We start from the raw sequence: 16,827 nt of genomic DNA, 5'->3' as shown, positions 1-16,827 counted from the left end.
TCGGAGCAGAGATATGGTGTTTTGTGATCTGGAAGAGGAAGGCCAGAGAGATGGAGAGAGGGAGAGTTTGGTGGATCGGAGCGGAGCGGAGATGGTGTTTTGTGATCTGGAAGAGGAAGGCCAGAGAGATGGAGAGAGAGAGAGAGAGTGAGAGAGTGAGAAATCAGAAAATGGGTATTGAGAGAGAGAGAGGGCGCGTATTTAAGAGAGTTGGTTGGTGAGAAATAATAAAAAAATAGATTATAATGTATATTTTATTGGAATAACTTGTAAAATAAATGAATTGATGTAGGTGTTTTGTAAAAGTGAATGTGTAAAATAGAAAAAGTAGGTTTTTAGTGTAAAAATAGAAGTGTAAAATACACATGCTGATGTGAATGCTCTTAAAAGATGATGGATAGTCTTGAAAAATCAATATCACCCGCACAGACAAACACGTAATCAACTTTAGAAGATCACAATAAATTTATAGTTTAAAATGCAAAACTAAGGGGGTGTTTAGTTTACCTATTTTAATAATTCAATTCTAAACTAAGAGAGTGTTTAGTTTACCTGTTTTAATAATTCAATTCTCAAAAATAGTAGGACTCGTAGCAAAAAGGTTGTTTGGCTGCAGGGACGGAGCCAGGAGTTTAAGTTAGGGGGGCGAAATATAGAAGAAAAAAATCATTATAAAACTCCTAATAACATCCATTTAGTATTAACAATGTAATCATCTATGAAAAAGGGACTCAACGGTTTTTTTANGTGATGAAAATTGAGTGATGAAATTTTTGCATCCAAATAGCCTCTAATTCTCTAAGTTTTATATTTTTCATTTCAGTCCTATAAGTTTGAGTTTTGTAATTTCAGTCTTCTAAATTTCATTCTTTTCCAATTAAATCCTCTATTAACTTGGTGTTAATATTTGCCGTTAACTTACCAAAACAACATCGTTTTATACTTTAGTTAATATTTATTTATTTATTTGTTTATTTTTCTGTTACCAAAAGCCAACCATTCCTTGTTTCTTATTTCCTTTTCTTTTCTAATCATTTTTTGGTTCAGGCAATTTCACAAACACTTGGTGTGATGGCTGAAGATGGTGCCGTCATGGTCTACAATAGCATAGCCATCACAGATGCCAAGACAAACCCATTTTCCCTTAAGGCTGGGCTAACCTAAATGCTATGTGGCGGAGCCATTGCCGAAGTTACAAACTCCAAACAAGCCAAGATCGTTGAACAAGCTAGTGCATGTTGTCTCAACGTGTCAGATCCATCTCAATGAGGCATTTCTCACATGCCAAACCCATCTCTCATCAAGGAAATCAAGCGCATCGTTTCGATCCCCATAATGGTCAGTGCCTGTGTCGGCCATTTCGTTGAGGCCCAAATTCTTGAAGCCATTGGGGTCGATTACATCGACGAGAGTGAAGCTATTGCTCTTGTAGATAAGGACAGTTTCATTAACAAGCATAACTTTCATTGCCCATTTGTTTGTGGGTGTGAAAACCATGGAGAAGCATTTAAGAGAAGGTGTGGCTATGATAAGGATTCAAGGGGATTTATTTGAGTTTGGAAATGTAGCGAAAACCGTCAAGAATATAAGGATTTTAATGGGTCAGATAAGAATCTTGAATAACTTAGATGAAGACAAAGGACTTAAATGGGTCGGATCTTGAATAACATGGTAAGTTAACGGCAAAAATTAACAGAAAATTAACGGAAGACTTAATTAGAAAAAAAATGAAATTTAGATGACTAAAATGACAAAACTCAATTTATAGGACTGAAATGAAAAATTGTGAAACTTAAAGGGTGAGTTTTGCATTTTATCCTAATTTATAATATAAACAAGTTCACACTAAACAATAAACACAAACCCAGTTTTTCCAAGTTTTGCGCAAAGTATATACAACTACCGATTTAGTGTTTTTCAACAAACATAAAATTCCTTTCACCGTAAGTTACAAAATAAATTAAAATATAAAAATCTACTTTAAGATTGTTGGATATATTTAACAATTTACTTTGTGATTAAGCAAAAAATGACATACAGATCTAAATATAAGCAATAAACAAATAGATATGATAGCAAAAGCAAAATAAAATATATAAAAAAGAAATCTGCAAATAATTAAAAACTCAAGACCAAATGTGAAGGATGAATGATTCAGATTAAGTCTTGTGTTTACAATCTCCTTAAAGAGATTTGCCCCTCACCACAATCTATGTGTTTTGAGACTCACGAAGTCTTACCTCCAGATAAAATGATCTCAGACATGGAAAAGAACACACAAGGTGCTTCTGCGAACTATTATGTCTCTTTCTCTCTCTTGACTCAAATGAATGCACAAAATTTTCTTTCTGGAAGAGTTTCTCTCTAAAAAGTTAGTTTTCATGAATGAGGGACTATGAATTTATATATTTAGTGAAAGACATATTTCAAAGAAAAACTGTTGTGCACAGACTACTAATCAAAAAATAAAATAATAAAATTATTATTTGGACAAGAGCCTCATCCACATATGCCAAAGCCCAACCCAATGTCCAGCTCATGAGCCAACGAGGGCTTGGCTGAGTGAGTAAGGCTTGGACACTTCGTGCAACACACCTAGGTTCGAGTCCCGCTGCCCACAGGTTTTCGTTGGTGGGTAAACTTAGTGATGAGATGTACTCACAAAATGTGAGGTGACTCCCACACAGAGGGTACAGAATGGGTACCGACTACGAACTCCCTAACCGAAGCCACTGACTCCCTGCCCGGGGGTTGTAATATGACCATAAAGATCCCCATTTTTTTGTTTCTCCAAAAAAAAAAAAGTCTAGCTCATGAGCATATAAACTCATATATTATCTCTTTCCTTTCCTCCGTGGGACTCAAGATTTTCATCATTTTTAATAACATCTTCAAGTGAACAAATAATATGTCAATTTCTTATTCACTCAATACTATTTTTCCAACACAATGTATGTCAGTCTCGAAGTCGCTGGTTTTCTCTTATTTCCAATCCTTATTTTGTTTGCCGCTTCATTCAACACCGCCGCCAATTGAGTAGATTAGACTCAGAGGCCTTTACTCTTCTGTTATAGTATAAAGAGTCTCAAAAAAAATATGTTGGTTCTTCCATCTGATAATTCTGAGTTGTTCATCGACTGTGGTGGTGGCGGCAGAATCGATTTTCTCGACTTTCTTCCCTGTATCGAACGAGCAAGAAAAAACTATCCCTTTTGCATCAAAGCATCGCTCAATGACTTATTGCTGGTACGCAGTGAAGTTCCACCGGGTCGTAGGCCATCCTTTTGCGAGTATTGCATTTGCAATCCGCTTACCAAACAATGGCTCAGGCTCCCTCATCTTCCCTATTCACGAAGGAACAACATGGTTGGCTTTATATGCGATTTATGTAGCTGTGATAAAGAGCAGGGATGTGTTACGAATGCCTATTACAGATATAAGGTGGTACTCATTCATTCTCCCACTGAAACCAATACTACATAGTTAAGTATGCAGATATTTAATTTCTTCTGAAACTGGTGAATGGCGCGGCTTGGTTGTTTCTTCACTACGGGGATTGAATCCCTTCGGAATGACGTCTCTGGATGCTGGTGTTGTTGTCTGCAATGGGATGCTGCATTGGGTCGATGCAGATAAACATGATTTGATGATCAAAGGCTTTGTCAAGTTGCGATCCTTTCAATGATGCAGAACGATGCCACTATATCGACCCATCTATCGACCTTTTGGCTCGAGATTCAGTGTCCTTTGGAGTGTTCCAAGGGCATCTCCGGATATTCCAAAGCCCTTGTCACCAGTATCCTCACAACGATGGTGCTTACAAATTCTATGTTTGGGAACTCGAGAATTACGGCACATGGTGTCTGAAACACAAAGTTTACTTCAAGGATACGGTTTCAGATCATTCCGATCTTGTTAAGATAGCCAATGGGATCACCCGCCCAGGGCCTTGCTAGCATTCCATCCAAATGCCAGCGAAATTGTCTTCTTACAATTGGGCAATTACATTGTCTTGTGTAACATGATGACAAGGGTATTGAAAGTGGTGAGCGAACTGCGAGATGGAGGGAAAATTTTAGCTGGCAACTCCAGCTATGGGGTGTCTGTATACGCGAAATCTGTCTTCCTACTTACGCAACCATCTTGGCCAACACCAGTTCCTCCTCTTCCATTCCATTGAAGGTCGAACATTCTGATTTGTCTCAAGAAGAAGTCAAATTAGGATGGAACACATTTAAACTACTGTGTTATAAGGAACATTATTTAGATTGTAAATTATACTTTTATTCTGAATCCCCATTCCCTTAGTAAAAGCATTCTATGTAAACTCTTGGATCCACATTTGGATAGTAAATTTTTTAGTTGTTTGCCTTGACGAAGTTGAATGTTGTCATATTTATAAGATTGAAGTTCAGATGCTCAAAATCATTGTTCAGTTTGTGGGATGTGGTGCATTGCCATGGAAGGCCACAGATTCAAATGCTTTTGTTTTTTCCTTTTAAATTATAGTATATGCTTTAACATAGTGAAATTATATTTTGGCACAATTATGTTCTCAGAGTTAAATTTCATCAGTTTCGATGTAGTTTCGCTGCTACTCAGAAGCAGAAATTACTTATGATTTCGGAACTCGAGGATTATAGTTATGCATTTACATGGTTCATGATACACGTACTTAACTTCATGGACATGTATTTAAAATAGTCTAGGCTTGTTTAATGGTGGAGGAGCTGCAACCGCCTGTGGAATTGCTTACCCTCCACCCAAATGATGGCAAAGTTTTCTTCTTACATCTAGCAATTCCATGGTCTTGTGCAACGTGCGGAAGAGGGTATTGAAAATGGCCGGCCAACTATGAAATATGGGGCTACAGAGGTTCTAAACTACACAGGTACTGATTTCGATTAACAGCCTTTTTTTTTTCTTTCTAAAAACACTACTTTCAATTTTCTCGTGCGTTTTGATTGCATGAATTTTACTTTTGATATATATATATATATATAAAAATTTTACTTTTGAAGTTAAATTATGTAATTCAATAAATAAAAAACGAAATTGGTATAAATTTATAACCATGTTCTTTATTAAATTAAAAAAAAAGTAAAAAAAAAAAAAAAATCCTTGGAAACTTCAGTTTTTATTTCTTTTTTAAATTAGTATAAGTGAAAGGAAGATGAGCCCCCAAAAAAAACTAATGAGAAGTGAGAAGTTAAAAAAAAAAAAAAAAAAAAAAGGTAAAACTAAAAATCGGAAACTTGAGAAGTAACACGGAAAGACAGCAAAAATCAAAGGAAAAAGAAGAAGAAAAACCTCTCTCCTCAACAAGGACTATCTCTTTGATTCTCACATCGAATTTTCTTTCCGATTCCGGTTTATAGATTGTCTAGTTCACTACGTCGGTTTGTTCAACACACTCTTTCTCTTCGTTTCACCTCTCGGTTCACTTACAATCATATCCATCTTTTTTCACGTCTCTCCCTTCAAGATTCAATCTTTCTCTTCGATTCGGTTTATTCCACGGTATTTCTCTCCTATTCTTCAAGTACGGTCATACATTGTTGGTCACTCATGGTCTCTCTTTCAGCTCTTGTACCAAGGTATATCCTTTTCAAATATTCCCTCTTGAATGCTAAGAAAGTTTGATCCTTGAAAGTTGAAACTGTGTTTGTTTGCATTTTTATTTATTTATTTTTAATAGCATTCTTTCATGTAAAAAAACGACTTTTTTATGTGTTTGTTTGTGTTTTTGTTTTGAATACTTTTGTTGGCGGTTGTTCTTTAACAGTTTGTTTATATTTTGTAAGATTTAGTTTGTACTTTCAAATGTTGTTATTTGTTAGTATCTTTGAAAGATGGGGGATTTAGTTAGTAATTTTGAATTCTTGTTATTTGTTGCAGGTTTTGTAACTAGTTTGCTCAGAATTCTATTTGGGTCTGGGATTTTCAAAGGTATATCCTTTTTCTAATTAGTTCCCTCTTGAATTTATAGTTTGGTTCATATGCTTTGATGTCTGACATTCAAAATTGCCAATGCTGTCGATTGTTATATGCTTATTGTGTTAATGTTGAGATTTATTTAAATGGTGATACTTTTTGGCATTGTTCAAACTGCTATGGGATCAAGAGTCTTTCATTGGTTTTTTTACGGTGAAATGCATATTGCGTTGTTAAAAATGTGTTTGTAATCAGTATACACTCGCATGAATTCCAATCACCATAATGTTGTCTTTGAATCTATGTGCCACTTGATCAAATGATGTGGCATTTGAAGTGTTGCATCTATTGTGCATAAAAACTGAAAATTTCATTGATTTCACTTTTGAATGTTGTTACTCCCTTTGTCCCAACTAGTTTTTCCTGTATTCCATTTTGAGATGTTGCAATATAGTCTTATTTTGAAGGGGGATCTATCTCATGTTGATTTTGTTGTTTAGGCTTATGAATCTCCCATTATATATGTGCATGCTTTTTTATCATGACTGCAATGACTTTCTTGAGTTTCTTCCCTAGTGTTTATATTTATTTGAGATGTTCAGAAGTTGGAGTTACATTTGGTTGTTTTGGTTTTCACAGTTGAAAGGCATCCTGATGCATATGCATTTTATTTTTTCTAGGAGGTTATTTAAATACTCTGATAAGATTCTAAGTGAATGTGAACATTGTTTTATTGCTACTTTAGATGTTATGTTAACTAAATACAAAATATATACCAACGTGATTCTCACTGAAAAAAAAAAAAAAAAAAACCAACATGAATCTTTAGAGTTCAACAATGTTATGCTGACTGTATTAACCATTTTGATGTGGGACTTTGCCATTTAACACCTTAGAGAGTTTTTTTTCCCCAAAGGATTTCTGACATTTTAAAAGTTAAACTGCAGTACTAGTCTAATAGTCTGATGTAGTTAAAACTAATTAGTTTACTTTCTTCAAGAATTTCGTTAAGTTGTATAGAAACCTATTTTATGCTGAAAGTTGGTTAACATGTCGAGATTTTTGGAAATATTTGGAACTTGTATCTATTGTTGTTTAGAAACCCACTTGAGTAACTTTGTTTACTGCCTCCCTTTTATAAGTTGGAGGTCAGGTCATGAATGGGAGTTTGTGGGGTTTCGGGTTATTATGATTTTTTAGGGGAGGAGTACTAAAGAAAATAAAATCATCTAATGAATTGTTTTTAAGGTGCATCTCTTTGTATGGGAAGGATTTATTTACTCTCTGTTTGTGTCGCTGTAAAACGTTTTATGAAAATTATTTTCATCATTTAGCCGTGTTTGTTTCATTGTAAAATTTGGCCAAACCTTAAAATGTTTTTCATTGACTGTTAACTGTTGGTAAAAGGTACCCTAGCAATTAAAAGCTAAGATTTATCATTCATAAAACTAAATGTAATGTTGTTTTCATTTCATACCAATATCTCATGTTGTTGTCTTGTCTGTTAACTTGTTATAGGTTAAGAAATGCAGGGGGACAATGAATCCATTGCTTCTTTTAGTGTAAGGTCTCGCTACATGCAAATGTGGAAAATGAGGATATAATTAGGAAGATTCCAATTGAAGAGGATCTTGGTAGTGATGAGGATCTTTTCCTTAGAGGTTATATATACCTTAAAAGAAATGAGGGGTTTCAAAGTATGGTTACCGAGATTAACGAAGCGATTGAAAATGTAGTCATGGATGATCGTGCCACAATATTAAATCCCTTACCTGGTTTTGTGGTCAACTATAGAGACCATAATAATATTATCCTAACCACATTTGTGCCCTGGATTTACTTTTTTAAAGAGCTAGATTCTATAATTATTAAAGAGCAATATGAACCACCAGTTAAGGAGATCCGAGTTGAGGGTATAAGAGAAGATATCAAGATTGATATAGGATCAATTCAAAGTTTTGAGGATTTCATCCGGACATTGCAGCTACTATGGTCGTCATACACAAATAAAATCCCGGAAGATTACTTCTGCTCGTCAATGCCTTGGGAAGGTTATGATGTGGACCTTTTAAAAGGGCATACTCGCATTGTTACCCATTCTCGGAGTTGGGAACCAATGGATCTGGACGGAGATTTGTTGAAGTAGTGCCAGGGGATGACACAAGGGCTGAAAGAGTGGTAGGGGCTGGAGCTGAGATTTCTAATCCTGAGGATTTCACCGATTCCGCTACTTCTGATGCAAATAGCAGAATGGTGGACGTTGACCATGAAGACTTTAGTCAATGGGCTGTTGAATTTGTTGATCTTTGGACAAAGGTTAAAAGACGCATAGAGAGAATTGTAATGGTTCAGTTCTAGTAAACAATTGCTCTTATTTTTTTTGGGTTTCCCACTATATTGAAACTTGTTTTGCATATTTGTAACTAGCTCAGGAACTTGAAAATTTTGTTTACTTCTATGTCTGTAAATATGTTTGAAATAAGATGCGACTGTTTGTATAGTTTGTGTTTGGCTAACGAGCAGTTTGGGCATGAAATCAGTTTGAGATGAAAAGTTTGTGTTTGTGCCTTTGTGGTTGTAGGGATATGTACATAGATATGGATGGCTTTGTTTTCGTTTTGTATGAATATTAATCTCATGTTTTTTATAGTTTCCAATGAATATGGTTGAAGTTTTAACTTACACACATGACCCTGCAACCCCGTTAGCGCACACAGTTATTCTCAGGAAAACTTAAAGGGCTTAGGTTTCTGGTGTAATCAATCTTGAATATGCATTTACCCAAAACACTGAAAATAATGTGAAAAGTAAGCCAAATGCAATCTTGAGCACCTGAAGACTTATAAAGGGTACACAGTACACATAGATGCCCAATTACATTCATTGCAGATACCAAAGAGGAATGGGGTGAAAATCATTTAGAAAAAATAAATTTGTAAAATTATATATAGAAGATGAATGATCAATATTATACCTTATGGTTATGGGTAGTAACGGTTGGCTGTCAGTGTTTGAACCCAAGTATGGAGGTAGAGAACGTGTCACAAATTTAAGAAGCATTCAACGTTCCTTTGGTTCAAATTCTCTAATATCCTGTGACACGATAATCAGGAGAAACTCAATGGAAACATAAAAAATATTATAGAATTCCCCAACCAAGGTCCCCCTTAAGACAAGAATACAAAAAGAATCAACTTAAATGCAAGGTGAAGGGAATTCAAAGCATGAACTGGAATAAAAGAACATAACACCAGAATGGAGACATTGTGTAAATTTTTTTTTTTTCTTTTTTGGAGAAACAAAGCCAATACAATTGGATTTTTTTTTTTTTTTTTTGTATGTGAATTTTAGCCACCAATTGGTTTTTGGTGTAGGTAGAGATCAAACTTCAAATCTCTTATTTGACTATAATTAACTTTATCAATTGAATTAACTGGAACCACCATTTTATAAATTAAAAATTTAGATAAATGAGAAAATTTGGAATTCAAAAAAGATAGATATCTAAAAATCCAATAATTGAATCATTCCATGGTAAAATTCCTGCCTGATTACGTGGACAATAAAAATTTTTTTTGAGTTTACACGTAGGCAATAACTAATCATACATTATTACAAGTTTTATAGAGAGGCATAAGTTTTCAAATATAGGTGAGTGTCGATATTGTATTTTGTCCGACCTTGATTCACATCTCAAAACAAATTCCAAAATCCAAAAACATTGAAAAAGGTGCAAATTACAAGTTTCAAAGCCAAAAAGGGTAAAACAAAATAAATACAACATGATCAAATAGTGGATCAAAAGGTCACAATATTTAAAAACCCTTTTTGATAGCAATTGAGGCCAAAACCCTAATAGGGTATGGTAAAAAAAGTTAACTTTTTTATCCAATAATTAGATCGCGTTGAATTTGGACCCTCTTGTAGGGCATATATTTCCCTTCGAAACAATAGTTTATGGGCCAAAATTGGAGTTAAAACGGATGAGATATCACCAAAATACCAAAAACCATAATAAAATCTTCACTTTTTTTCAAGAAAAACAGGCAGTTTTTGGGTCAATTTCGCGCAATAAATTGTACCCATTTGCCAAGGATTGGAGTGATTCGACTGAACCAACTTAAAGAACAAGGTCTTAACCACTTCTCATAAAAAGGGCTCAATTATATTTTCCCTGGTTTGGAAGATGCAATTTTTCCAAGGAAAAATGTCACAGAATTTTCAACATTGCACCACCTTCCTTTTGAGCGCAATATCTCGACAATCGTAACCCCAAATCTTGTAAGATTATGACCATTGGGAATTAGACATCCAAAAATTTCCAGGAATATAAAGTTTGAAGAAAATGGAGCTCGGAAAGGCCTCCAAACAGCTGCACGAAGATCGGATCATTAAAAAAAAAAAAAGAAGACAAAATAGCCTGATGGGGTGACAAAATTGGGAGGCTAGGGGTAGTATTAGGGTACACTACACTTAGCCTCCAATTTTCCACCACCTCTATAAATAACACCACCCCCCCACCCCCTCCCATATTTGTAAAAAAAAAAAAGGAACTTTTTATGAGAAAAAAAAGAGAGAAAATAGGAAGAAAGAATGGAAAAAATCCCTAGAAAATGCTGAAAAATTCTTTTTCCCCCCTCTTTAGGAAACCCATAACCACAAAAAAAAAAAAAAAAAAAAAAAAAAAAAAAAAGTCTCTTTCATTTTATTTGTAATTTTTTGAGTAAACTTGTAGGGATGAGGTAGTTTTTCTATAACTATACCCATCCCATCTTCTTTACTTCATCATGTAAACATCTTCCATTTCATATATATAAATCTCTCTTTACTTTTCTTGTCTCTTTATTTTCCTTGCTTTAAATTCCTAGCTTTATTTTGTTGTGTATCTACCTCTTTATCTTTATGTCTCTATTATTGTTTGTTGTTGGTTGTGATGTTGTATGTATATTTCCTAGATGGGTACTGAACCATCACCTAGACCTAACATGGGAAGTAGCCTTAGGGGGAAGAAATCACATTTTCTTCTAGGCATATAGGAATTTTTATGTTCTTATCTTTATTTTCATCCATTCTAATTTCAAGCAATCCTCTCCCCCTTACTTTTATTGTCATCCATTTTAATTTCATGCAATCCCTTCGCCATTTACTTTTATGTCATCCCTTTTAATTTCTTGCTCAATATATATATTCACATACACACACACACACCCCACCACCACCACCACCACCACCACTACTATCTAGACACAAAAATTATAAATAAATAAATAAATAAAATTATACTCATCTCTTTTAAATGGGTCTTAAACCTCAAGTATGGCACAATACAAGTATGTTATCTTAAGGATGGTTGATAGCTTATAACTCCCCTCTCTTTTTGGTGAAGCACCCATTGGGCTTGAAAGAGATTAAGGTTAATTTAAGAGAGATTTCTAAAAAAAAAAACCATTTTTTTAATGAACTTTTATAATATTTCAGCATTTTAATTTTCAAGCTCTTTACTTTAATGTCATTTATTTTTCCAGCACTCTATTTTATTGTCATTTAAATTCCAGTTCTTTATTTTAACGTTTAATTTAAATTTCATCCATTTACTTTTCTTTCTATTTAAATTTCAACACTTTACTTTCCTTGACTTTAAATACATAGCACTATTATTATTATTGCTCTTTACTTTTCTCATCAATAATGTTGCCATAAATTAAAGTTGTTTGGGTAATACAAAATTCTTTACATGCTTTTTCTAAGGAAACGGTTTTCAACCAAAAAAAAAAAAAAACTTTCTTTCTCCAAAAGAGGTTCCTTTTAAAACAAAATCTTTCTAAAAAAAAAAAGAGAGAGTTTTCTTTCAAAACTTTCCTTTAAGAAATGCTTTTTCTCTAAAATGTTTTCAAAGAAAAAAAATGTTTTATTTTTCTCTTTAATCTGAAAAACCAAGTTCTTTAAAAAAAAATGTTTTCTTTTACCACGTTGGAATTTCTTAAAAGAAAAAAAAAAAAAGTATTTTGGACAAGCAAAGTTTGTAAAAGAAATTTGTCTTTTCATAAAAAAAAAATCATGAGATTTTCCTTGGAACCCAAACTTTTTCTTTCAAAAATAAAAACCCAGGAGATTTTCCTTGGTTGTTGTCGTTGAAAGTGTGCTATACTTATAATTAAAAAACAAAAGTTAAAATAACTATACTTATACTTAAAGTGAGGTTGTAAAGAGCCGTATATAAAAGCTAAAAAGAAAATGAGAGGTCATGTAATGCGAGTCAAATTTTTTGTTTCACTTTTCCTGTTTCACTCTATGCTGCACTAATAAAAACTTGCCACATGTCCCACCTATTTAATTGAATTCTAATTTTATGTTTTTCTGATTCTATTGCCTAAAATAAATAAATAAAACCCAACCCACCCACCACTACCGGTCCACCACCAACCTTCCACCACTAGCAAGAGATCTTTGGCGTCATCAATTCCATCGCCATCAAGTCCACATCCCCACCACCACCGCCATTGGGAAGAGATTGATTAATGGGTCAGTTGAGTGAGATTTTTGTAGTTATTGGGTTCCATGAGTATTGCTTTATGTAAATGTTCAATTTTTGGGTAACCAATCTCATCTCTGATAGTGTGCAAGCAATTAATTAAAGTAAACCATGGTTGATAGCTCATGGCATAGTGGGTGAGATTAGTTTGGATCAGCATGATGCCCATGAGGGGCATGTGGATCTAGGAGATATTTGTAATCGTTGGTCCCATTTGTGAGTTTTCCCCGATGCCATCATCTGATGACAAAAACTACTAGCAAAACCTTTTCACTTCTGTATTCATTGAAGAAGACGGTGGACCCAAACATAGATTTGAAGACAAAGTGGCGGTCATGGATACGGGGTACCCACTAGCAAGAGGTCACAAAACTAATAAAGTTATAGATTTGAAAACAAAGGTGGCAGTGGATGGCTGTAAGCCTGTAACTAGCAGCGTTGATGATGCCGGTGATCTCTTGATAGTGCTGCTGGTAAAGGTCGATGGTTGTTGTGGGGTGGTGGGGATGTGTTGGGTTTTATTTATTTATTTTAGTTAATAGAATAAGAAAAGCATAAAATTATTAATTAATTAAAAAGGATGGATACGTGGCAAGTTTTTATTAGTGGAGCATAAAGTGGAACAGGAAAAGTGAGACAAAAGATTTGGACTCCATGTAATGGTTTTTAAAACCAGACCGAATAGTGCAATTGGTCAACCGAATGGCAATTTTGTCTAGTTATTAAATAAAAATAAAAAATAACTAGTAACAATAGCTTCAACTGAAAAAACAGAGAACCAAGATGATTGAACCGATTTTGCAACAGTTTTGCAAAATAGGCAGAACAAATCTACCAGTGATGATCAAAGGCTTTGGTGAACATGGCATCAAAGCTAGCGTCTTGGAGCTGGCAAAATTCATAACTACAGATCTTCACAAAGAGAGAGAGGCAAAGAGAAAACATAGATCTTGAGAGAGGGAGAGAGACAGAGAAGATGGTTGAAAATCTTTGTTTGAATCTGAGCGATGAGGGACATGATATACAAAATTAAATTGATCCATTTTCCTTACAAGAGCTTCTTATTTGTTTGTAAGAGGGAGATTGGGTTACACAAATGGTAATACTTGTGCAGCATGCACACAGTTCATGATAGTCAATAACGAAAACTAGACACATTCTTTGATTTTCCTTATATATATATATATATAAAACCGAAGTCTTTGAAACTCTAACAATTTTCCACGTCAGGATAATATTTAAATAGAATTATTTTTGTTTAGTCCAAAGTTAACAAGAACTAAAACTCTCTCTCTAACAAGTTCAACTTAAACTCACTCAAACTCAAACTCAAAAAAAACCGATACTTCAAAGAAAAAAAAACCAAAAACACAATAATAAAAAATAATAAAAATCTCTCTTTCTCATCTCCTTCCCCCAAAACTCAATAATCTCTCTTCTCATATCTCTCAAATGGTATCAACTACTTCCCCTAAATCTTCGATCTGACCATCTCCTTCAAGCTTGTGGAACCGGCTTTGATCTTCGAAATCGAGATTAACGTGCTAAACTAGAGTAGTTTACTGCTTTTGACTGATTTTCCTTTGTAGTTTTCTGCCAATGCCATTAAAAAAATTAGTAAATAACTTTGTGGTTGTCAATTTCTTTACATTTATAGGTTTATAATATTATAAGTTTATATTATTATATTACCATGTAGTTGATTTCTTTTTTTCTTTTACTTTTTTTTAATGGAGATTTCCTATTGCCATGTTATTAAGTCATGAGAGAATGTTATAAATATCAAATATACATGATAGTGTCGCTTATTGTAAATTAATGTATTTGTCTTTGGTTTTGAGATTTGCTTAATTGTTTTATTTTTTATCTCATTGTATTTGCTTAGTAGTTTAAACTTATTGTTCATGCTTTTTTTTTTTTTTTTCTAAGTTGACTAAATAATTAGTTTATAAAAATCAATATAAGGTAGACTTTGTTAAGTTAAAGTTATTCATTACAAAAAAGTTAAAGTTAATTTACAAAATAAAGCATTTTTTTTAAATCTAACCTAACCCATTATGTTTTCTATTCCAACTTATTGCAACTTTTTATTGCTCTCTTAATTTATCTGGGTTGGTTGAAAATTTAGTTCATGTTCATGTTCATGTTGTTTAATTTGGTTTTGTGTGGAACTTTGTGGACCTTAAAACCCTATATCAAAGACCAATTTTGGGGTGTGCTATATCCTTAAAGGCATAAACATGTATAACCAATGAGTCATTACTTGAGATGCTACGGGTGTAAACATGTCTAAAAAAGTTGTTTACAATTTTACAATGTCAGAATAAGCAATAAGATTGTCTATGCATAATTTAATTCCCAGTTTATACTCTATTTGTATTAATTTGAGACCACTTTTTAGAATTCTCAGTTTATGCTCTGTTTGTATTAATATGAGACTTTTTTCTTCTTCATTTGTTTGTGTTTGGATTTAATTTAAGTTTATGGGTTGTGTTTTTGTTAATTTTAATTTAAGTTTGATTAATATTTTTCATTTAGTAATTTAATATTTCATATCAAAGTTACAAAATTTTGAGACTGGAATCTTAATGTACAAGAGGAAGAAACAAAGAATTTAATATTTAATATTTTTTAGACTAGAATCTTAAGTTTGATTAATATTTTTCATTTAGTAATTTAATATTTCATACAATATGACTTTTCCGTGCATTGCACGGGTTAGCGACTAGTTAAGCCTAAAGTTGTAGTTTTAAGATAAATTGCAAATTACACCTCAAAAGTTTAAGGGTGTTTGAATTTTACAGAAGTTTCAAAATTTAGTATCCCTGAAGTTTGTGAATGTTTGGATTTTATACCCTAATTTTTTAGAATTTGGATTTTAACTCCTAAATTTTAGGGGAGTTTGGATTATACTCTTTAAAGTTTTGGAATATTTGGATTTTACACCCAAAAGTTTCAGAATTTGGGGTGTAAAATCCAAATGCTTCCAAATTTTAGGGGATAAAATACAAATTTTGAAACGTTAGAGTATAAAATCCAAACACTCCAAATCTTTAAGGAGCAAATTTCAAATTCTGAAACTTTAGGGTTTAAAATCCAAACACCTCTAAATTTTAGAGGTGTAATTTGCAATTTACCCTTAATTTTATCTTTAATACTTATAGGGACAACGTGGGCAAGTCACTTGGATTTTATTTTTCATTAAGATAATTATGAATCTATGATTAGAAAGAAATTATGGTTTTATTAATTAATTAAGTGAAAAATCCTAAAATTCACTTAATTTTTCTTTAACATGAAAAAGTAAATATCATTCTGAGGGTGGAAAAAAAAAAACCTAAAAAAAGGGTTTCATTAAATTGAATATAATTTTTAATTGTTTATTTACATTTAGTTATTTTTATTTTCTGAATGTTAGAGCATTACCATTAGGTATGCCAAATGCCAAATATTTGGCATTTCGCACACCAAACACCAAAAATCCTCTCTCATAAGGTGTGCCAAATGCCAAAACATTTGGCATATATGAACAGTACCATTCCAAAGATGGAACGGTACGGCCAGAAATCCTATATGGAAATATTAATTTTAGTATTCTCCCCCTCTTTCCATGTGTGTGTTAAAAATACTTAGTATTCTCAACAACAAAAAAATATTAATTTTTTAATGATTTTCTCTCTCTCCTCTCTGTCAGTTTATCTCCTTTTTTCTTTTCTCTCTCGTTTGTATGCCTCACTTTTCTCTCAACCCTTCTCTCCTCTCTCTCTCTCTCTCTCTCTCTCTCTCTCTCTCTCTCTAAAAAAAAAAACCATTTTTTTAATGAACTTTTATAATATTTCAGCATTTTAATTTTCAAGCTCTTTACTTTAATGTCATTTATTTTTCCAGCACTCTATTTTATTGTCATTTAAATTCCAGTTCTTTATTTTAACGTTTAATTTAAATTTCATCCATTTACTTTTCTTTCTATTTAAATTTCAACACTTTACTTTCCTTGACTTTAAATACATAGCACTATTATTATTATTGCTCTTTACTTTTCTCATCAATAATGTTGCCATAAATTAAAGTTGTTTGGGTAATACAAAATTCTTTACATGCTTTTTCTAAGGAAACGGTTTTCAACCAAAAAAAAAAAAAAACTTTCTTTCTCCAAAAGAGGTTCCTTTTAAAACAAAATCTTTCTAAAAAAAAAAAGAGAGAGTTTTCTTTCAAAACTTTCCTTTAAGAAATGCTTTTTCTCTAAAATGTTTTCAAAGAAAAAAAATGTTTTATTTTTCTCTTTAATCTGAAAAACCAAGTTCTTTAAAAAAAAATGTTTTCTTTTACCACGTTGGAATTTCTTAAAAGAAAAAAAAAAA

General features: G+C 32.9%; 1 long non-coding RNA gene and 1 pseudogene across 1 annotated transcript; both read left to right on the top strand.

The window, feature by feature from the left end:
• Positions 1-1,071: 1,071 nt before the first annotated feature.
• On the top strand, positions 1,072-1,663 carry LOC111988221 (pyridoxal 5'-phosphate synthase-like subunit PDX1.2; annotated as a pseudogene).
• Positions 1,664-5,037: 3,374 nt separating this feature from the next.
• On the top strand, positions 5,038-8,434 carry LOC111988219 (uncharacterized). The gene is made up of 3 exons (XR_002880397.2): positions 5,038-5,597; positions 5,899-5,949; positions 7,453-8,434. It is a non-coding gene; the product is annotated as an uncharacterized LOC111988219 (long non-coding RNA).
• The last annotated feature ends 8,393 nt before the right edge of the window (positions 8,435-16,827 follow it).

Source organism: Quercus suber, unplaced genomic scaffold, assembly GCF_002906115.3.
Source record: "Quercus suber isolate HL8 unplaced genomic scaffold, Cork oak 2.0 scaffold_474, whole genome shotgun sequence".
Classification (NCBI taxonomy): Eukaryota; Viridiplantae; Streptophyta; class Magnoliopsida; order Fagales; family Fagaceae; genus Quercus; species Quercus suber.
The sequence above is the reverse complement of the archived record's forward strand: the minus strand, read 5'-3'. Positions and strand labels throughout refer to the sequence as shown.